The 6,140-nt window shown below is 42.5% G+C and overlaps 1 protein-coding gene across 1 annotated transcript in view; it reads left to right on the forward strand.

The window, feature by feature from the left end:
* Positions 1-6,140, forward strand: part of UBC (ubiquitin C) — a 27,271-nt gene that overhangs the window by 2,246 nt on the left and 18,885 nt on the right.

Raw genomic sequence — 6,140 nt, forward strand, 5'->3', positions numbered from 1 at the left:
AATAGCTGTTCAAAATGTTAATAAAAGTTTCGTTGCATGGTAGCATATCTGGTGTCTGTCGTGAAATTATGTAGTGGTGTGGGGACTATTACCTGATTAAAACCATGTTCAAAGAAGGGACTTAGCGTTCAAAAAGTCAGTTTCATCAGCACTAAGTCATTTTGGTTGAGAAAAGGGTGTGTTATGGGGAATTTTTTCTTTATTCAAGGTCTGTCTTAGTGATCTTGATGTATGGGGGAACCATTTCATAAGTATTGCACAATTAAAAGATGCTAAATATGGAGGCTTGCTGAGGGGAAGCAAATTTAATTACTATCTTTCTTTTAAATAGTGGTAAACAAAGCTAATGAAGCATTACGGAGAGGAGATTTTGGTTGAGGCTGCTAAGGTGTGTCATCAAGTATTTTGATTACTGGTTGACTGCTCTTGTTGGCTGTCAAGTGCCTTCCATTCAGGTTCTGACCATAGATTACGAAACCCTAATTTCTCTGCAGTGCATGAGCTTCAAACCAAGTGGAGTCCTCATCAACAGATTTGGAAGAATTCAGGTTTGAGGAATGACCTGATCAAGGCAACTTGTTGACTTTGGTCTTAGGCAACAAATGAAGGGGATTCCTAAAAGTTAGCTCTGCCTAAACATGGGGTTTGAACTCTTCAAAGCTGTTGAGATCAAATGGCATGCTCTGCCAACTGCTAGGTGCCTCATTGGTCCTTAATAACTTCACATTTTTTTAAGGAGAACCAGTAAAATAACAGCAAATGAGCTGAGACTTGACAAAAACCTTCACTAGAGAGCCAGCCAGATGCAAGTAGTTCTTCCACATCCATACTAATAAAACTTTCCAATAAAATGGAATAAGAACCTTACCTGGATGAGAGGGTACCCTTCATTGTTAACGATAACTTAAGTTCTTTCTCCTGCATTCACAATACCCTGTAGGGGAACTTAAGAATGAAAGCGGTTTCCAACTTGGGACAAAATTGGGAGTTGAAGGGAGTGCAATGTAAGGGGGAGAAGTTGGAAGCCCTCTTGGGTTTTCCCAAATTGACACTAGTAGGAAAATAACTTCTGGTGCAAAATCGTGATTTCAAGTGTGCTGTTAGGAGTAAGAACAAGAACTTAGAACAGCAGAGCAGGGAAAGAAGCAGAATGAGAAGTAGGCTTCCTGCTGAGGAGTCCTGTCCTGGGGCTCAATCCCAGCGCTGACATGACCCAAGCCAAAGACACACGGGACTGAACCAGCCAGGTACCCACGGGAGTAGGAACATAAATCATCCAGAGGCATGTGATGACAAAGCTATACATTATGCCTAGAAACAGGCCTCAGTCTGTAGGTATACCTGACTGGCTGGCTTGCTGCATAATTCTGGGAACTCCGTTTTAGCTGTAGTTTATTAATTTCTGCCCTAGAAATTTACTTAAATTTGAGTATGAAATACTAAGTTGGAGCACTGAACCAAGGTTTTCGTTCTAAACTGGACTGTGGAAATAATATTTAGTGGGCTGTTTTCAGTATTTCAACACCCTAGAATGGTAATGCTTGAGCTAGAAAGGGCAAAACAGCTATGTTAAACTTACGGAGTTTTGGAATTTGGAAAATTCACTTTAGATTTAAGGAAACAACATTCACTTTGAGATGGGAAGGATCTTGATACTAGAAGGTGATACCCTCTCCAGTCACAACATTTTTTTTTTTTTTTTTTTTTTTTTTTTTTTTTTGACAGCCAGAGGGAATACAAGCAGGGGAAGTGGGAGAAGGAGAAGCAGGCTTCCCGCAGAGCAGGGAGCCTGATGTGGGGCTCAATTACACGACCCTGGGATCATGACCTGAGCCGAAGGCAGACGTTAAACGGCTGAGCCACCCAGGTGCCCCCAGTCCCAACATTTTATGGTTGACTTGCTCAATGCCTATTTTTTAGTTCAAGCCAAGAACTCAAATCCAAGTGTCCTGTCAACTAGGAGTTAGATACCTCAAAACTGACACTGTTTTTGTCCTCAAACTAGTGTTTTTAAGGTGGCGTTTTGCTGAATATTCAGAGTTAGAAAATGCCTTTTTCAAGTGAAGCTAGGTTTCGAAGATAAGTCTTGATTCTTTCCTGGACTTTCCTTTACACTTAAAACCCTTGATTAGAAAACCTGGAGAATAAAAGTATTTCACTGAATAAAAACCTAGCGGTGGTTTGGGCATTAGGACTTGAACAGTGTATTATTTCTCCCAAATCTTCACTGTCTTGACAGTTGGCTGCTTTACATAGTCTTGTGGATCTCAAGAATAAAAGATAAAGCTTACGCTGTTTAATTTTCTCAGGGTCTCTTCTGTAGGGGTTCCCTATGAATTCATGGTTTAGCAAATCCTCTCTGCACACCACTTGAAATGTGACCGAGAGAAATGCTCTCTGTGTTGGTCTTCAACAACCTGTGCTCTCAGTTGAGTTTGGGAAATGAGTTCATCACTTGTGGCCTCAAACCTTGCTCTACATTGAACAAAATTGAGGCCAGTTGTACTGTGTGGTTCCTGTTCGTTTCTCTTGACCACTGGTAAGGCACCGGCAATGCTAGGGGGGAAATGTGACTGGGAGTGGTGTTTTGCTTTGGGGATGTTCTAGAAAGGGATGGGAGGGGGGTGATAAAGATGTATTCATGTATCTGAATCCAAGATAACTCATTTTTTTTTTAAGATTTTATTTATTGGGGCACCTGAGTGGCTCAGTGGGTTAAGCCGCTGCCTTCGGCTCAGGTCATGATCTCAGGGTCCTGGGATCGAGTCCCACATTGGGCTCTCTGCTCAGCAGGGGACCTGCTTCCCTCTCTCTCTGCCTGCCTCTCTGCCTACTTGTGATCTATCTCTATCAAATGAATAAATAAAATCTTAAAAAAAAAGATTTTATTTATTTATTTGACAGAGATCACAAGTGGGCAGATCACAAGTAGGCAGAGAGGCAGGCAGAGAGAGAGAGGAAGGGAAGCAGCAGGCTCCCTGCTGAGCAGAGAGCCCGATGCGGGGCTCAATCCCAGGACCCTGGGACCATGACCTGAGCCGAAGGCAGAGGCTTTAACCCACTGAGCCACCCAGGCACCCCTCCAAGATAACTCATGTTTATCACCTAGTCAACGTAATGTTCTTTGTCCTCCTAGAGTTAGTCCCTCATGTAGCTGCAAGAGATACAGTTCTCAATTGCGCTGTTAGTCTAGATGCCTAAGAGCCCATGGGAATAGAGAGACCTGTGTTCTGCCACGGCCTATGGTGAAAGTACCACACCGGCCCCTTAAGAAAATGTTTGCCCTCTACTTCGAATCCAGTAAAAGCAGGGTTTCTTTTAATACATTTCTTCCGAAACAGTGCTCATACCTGTGTGCAAAGATGTGCTAAAAGAGGGACCCCTGGCTCGTTCAGTCAGTAGAGCATGCAATTCTTCATCTTGGGAGTTGGGAGGTCGAGCCTTATGTTGGGGGTAGAGATTAGTTAAAAGATTAAAAAAAAAATATGGGGCGCTTGGGTGGCTCAGTGGGTTAAAGCCTCTGCCTTCAGCTCAGGTCATGATCTCAGGGTCCTGGGATCAAGCCCTGCATCAGGCTCTCTGCTCAGCGGGGAGCCTGTCCCCCCGTCTCTCTGCCTGCCTCTCTGCCTACTTGTGATCTCTGTCTGTCAGAAAAATAAATAAAACCTTTAGAAATAAATAAATAATAAAAAAATTTTTTAAAGGGCTGAGTACTTCCTTGGTTTACTGAAGGCAGTTGGTCCCAGGTCCTAGTCTATGCTGATTCCACTCCAAGATAGTCTTTGTTAGTTCTTGGTGAAATGAAAAAACAACAGCACAGTAAATTTTACATAATTTTAAAAGATTATATGCCCTTGGTGTGTAAAACTGTTGCAGTGGGTTGATTCAGAGTATGGCTCTGGAGACAAGGCTACTTGAGTTCAAATCGCTCTACCACCTACTGTAACCTTGGGCAACTAATTTATCCTGTCAGTACATCATCTGTACTATCCTGTCAGTACATATCCAGTCAGTTCCTCATCTATAAAAATAGTATTACTTAGGGTGCCTGGGTGGCTCAGTGGGTTAAAGCCTCTGCCTTCGGCTCAGGTCATGATCTCAGGGTCCTGGGATTGAGCCCCGCATCGGGCTCTCTGCTCAGCGGGGAGCCTGCTTCCTCCTCTCTCTCTGCCTGCCTCTCTGCTTACTTGCAATCTCTGTCCAAAAAAAAAAAAAAAAAAAATCTTAGAAAAAAAGGTATCTCTACATACAATGTGGGGTTTGAACTCATAGCCCTGAGATCAAGAGTCCCGAGTTCCACCGAGACCGAGCCCACCAGGTACTCCAGGAAGTTTTGAATTTGAAAAAGAATCTGGTGGGACCCCTGGGTGATTCAGTTGGTTGAGCAAGCCACTGGTGATTTTGGGTCAGATCATGATCTCATGGTCATGGGACGCAGCTCTCCTGCTCAGTGGGGGTGGGGGGGTGGGGGTGTGTCTGCTCCAGATTCTCTTCCTTTGCCCCTCCCCACTGTGTTCTCTGTCTCTAAAATAATAAAGAAATCTTTAAAAAAAGAAAAAGAAAAAGAAAACAAATTGGGCAATCTTTTTCTTTATGGCTTCTGGGCCAAAAAAATAACTGAATATGTAAGGCTTTTAATAACTATTTATAACTCACATTTTTTAAAAAAGGAGATTACATAATGCTTCTCACCATTATGGGACAGGAGTGTTTCAGGAAGAGGAAACTACCAAACTCAGGATTTCCAGATCATAATAACATTTTGGCCCCCAAGGATCAACAAATGAGTGACAGACTCTTTGGAGCCATTAAGTATCTACTGATTAATAACTCCAATGTCAACAGTGACTTTGACATACACTTTATTTTTTTATTTTTATTTTTTAAGATTTTATTTATTTATTTGATAGAGAGTGAGAGACCCCAAGAAGGCAGGCAGAGAAAGAGGCAAAAGCAGGCTCCCCACTGAGCAAAGAGCCCGAGGCAGGACTCGATTCCAGGACCCTGAGATCATGACCTGAGCTGAAGGCAGAGAGGCTTAACCCTCTGACCCACCCAGGTGCCCCAACATACACTTTCTTTTTTTTAAGATCTTATTTATGTAAGTATGTATTTATTCAAGAGCGAGAGCAGAGGGAGGAGCAGAAGGTGAAAGATGGTAGACTCCACACTGAGCACAGAGCCCAGCACCGGGCTCAATCCCACAATCCTGAGATCATGATCTGAGCCGAAATCAGGAGTCAGTGGTTTAACCCACTGAGCTACCCAGGCATTCCTGACATGTGCTTTTTATATTACATAACTATACCTTGCCAAGCGTACTGAACACTATTGAAATTGTTACTTATCGCTCCTGTGATAGCCCCATGCTTCTTTATAAGTTAAAATAAGTATGTTTCAAAAAAGCACAACTTTGGGGTGCCTGGGTGGTTCAATCGGTTAAGCGTCTGCTTTCAGCTCAAGTCATGATCCCGGGATCCTGGGATCGAGTCTCACATGGGGCTCCCTGCCCAGTAGGGAGTCTGTTCCTCCTTATCCCTATGCCCCTCCTTCCTCCTGTGTTCTCTCTCTCAAGTAAATACATAAAATCTTTTTTTAAAATGGCATGTCTTTGCTATCTTGTCCTTACTGATGTTTTGGGCTTGAGTTTTTACTTCTTATTTTTTTAAATTGAAACAGCCTGATTCATATTTGTTATCTTCTCAAGGGGACAACACAACACATATTCATAATTTTTAAAAAATTAGAGGGTGCCTGGGTGGCTCAGTGGGTTAAGCTGCTGCCTTCAGTTCAGGTCATGATGTCAGGGCCCTCGGATCAAGCCCCGCATCGGGCTCTCTGCTCAGCGGGGAGCCTGCTTCCTCCTCTCTCTCTGCCTGCCTCTCAGACTACTTGTGATCTCTGTCAAATAAATAAACAAAATATTTAAAATAAAAATAAAAATAAAAACATTAGATAATCTAGAATGGCAAAAAGAAGAAAACAAAAATATTTGATTTACCTGAATTCCCACCAACTAGAAGTAGCTATTCATAAGAGATTTTTAAAAATTTTTTATTTTTATTTTTTTAAAATATTTTATTTCTTTATTTATTTGACAGACAGAGATCACAAGTAGGCAGAGAGGCAGGCAGAGAGAG

This window comes from Mustela nigripes, chromosome 16 (assembly GCF_022355385.1).
Source record: "Mustela nigripes isolate SB6536 chromosome 16, MUSNIG.SB6536, whole genome shotgun sequence".
NCBI classification, from domain to species: Eukaryota; Metazoa; Chordata; class Mammalia; order Carnivora; family Mustelidae; genus Mustela; species Mustela nigripes.